A 1,618-nucleotide genomic window follows, 5' to 3' on the forward strand; every position below is an offset into this window, starting at 1 on the left:
TCTGTTCCCAGGTCCTCCAGGCCCCCGCGCCCCCTTCTGAGCAGGAAGGAAGCAGGAGAGGCCAAGGCTTTCTCTGTGGGAGCCTCCATGTAGCAGAGCGTCTACGGCAGGTGCACAGGAGGGCGCCCCGGAGGGGGCTGGAGCCGAAGGCCGTGCGGGAGGGGCCCCAGTTTCCCGGGGGGAGGGGCCCCTGGATGCGGGAAGGCTGCTGGGTGCCTGGCTGGTGAGCAGGTAGGAGGCCAGAGTGGGCTCGCCTGCTGCAGGGACCAGAGGGCAGGGGCGAGTGGAGCGCTTTGTAGCTAACGGTCAGAGCTTTCAGCCTTATCTCAGGAGCATTTAGGAGCCATAACGAGCTCTCGAGGAGGGGGTTTATTCAATGACAAATGGAAACCCTGTGTCCGCGTAACCGAGACCTCACCTGTGCTCACACCACCGGCTGCCCCCCTCGGGGTGAAACCCCCCGCGGTGGAGGTGGGCGTGCAGGCCCGGCCCCGCCCTTGGTGGCCACCCTCGCCTGTGCTTCTCAAAGCGGGTTCCTGGGAACCCTGCCCCCCCCCCCCAGGGGAGGGGTGACGGCCATAGCTGAGGCGGGCAGGTGCCCCCCCAAAGGGCCGCGCTCAGCACTTTGCACCTCGGAGCTCACTGCGTCCTCAGGGCAGCCCCGCCGGGGGCGCCGCCCTCACCATCCCGTTCGGAGACGGGGACGTGGTGGCCGGTTTGGCCTCGGAAGGGGCCCCTCCCCTGTCCTCTGACGGTCGCGTCCCGTCTGCTGGACAGAGGCACGGCCTCAGAGCCCGCCTCCTCGGAGCCTGTGGTCGCTGTGCTTGGCCCGCTGGTCCTGTTCAGGGCGGGAGGCCCGGGGCGGTCCCAGGGACAGAGGCAGCCGCTGGCCGCCCGTCCCCCAGCTCCTGACTCTGTTTCCCGTGACCCCTTTGCCTTGTGGCTCGGGCCCGGAGACACGGGTCGCGGGGGCTCTCCGCAGCCACCCCGAGCTAAAGCAGCAGGTGTAGCTCTCAGCGCCGGGCCAGACGGACCCGGGAGGTCAGCCTGCCCAGCGCCTTGAACACGGTGACGTATGGAGACTGCGTAGTTAAAGCGATGTCACAGGGACCGCCAGTAAGCGCCACAGGTGACAGCGGCTCTGACTGACACCTGCCCGCCTCAGCTATGGCCGTCACCCCTCCCCTGGGGGTGGGGGCCAGGGTTCCCAGGAACCCGCTTTGAGAAGCACAGGCGAGGGTGGCCACCAAGGGCGGGGCCGGGCCCGCACGCCCACCTCCACCCATGTCGGTGGGGACAGGATGATCGCCCTTCCTGTCACATACGGAACGGCAGACCTCCTCCCCGGGGAAGGAGCTCACGTTACCAAGTCACTCGATCCCTCCCGGCTTCTGCGACGCCCAGGGGCTGGTCAGGGTGAAACCCAATCGCCCGGGTGGCGGGCCTGTGCCCTAGATGGCCATGCTGCCCGGCCAGGCGGCCCCTCCGCGGAGCCACAGCACATGCAGCCGGACCCCGAGGCCCAGCCAGCATCCCGGGAGGCGCAACAGGACAGGACCCTGATGGCACAGGGAAGGCTGGGCGTGGGGGCGGGGCTTCCCCAGGGGAGGCGCCAGGC

The sequence above is a fragment of the Myotis davidii genome, unplaced genomic scaffold (assembly GCF_000327345.1).
Source record: "Myotis davidii unplaced genomic scaffold, ASM32734v1 scaffold826, whole genome shotgun sequence".
Taxonomy (NCBI): domain Eukaryota; kingdom Metazoa; phylum Chordata; class Mammalia; order Chiroptera; family Vespertilionidae; genus Myotis; species Myotis davidii.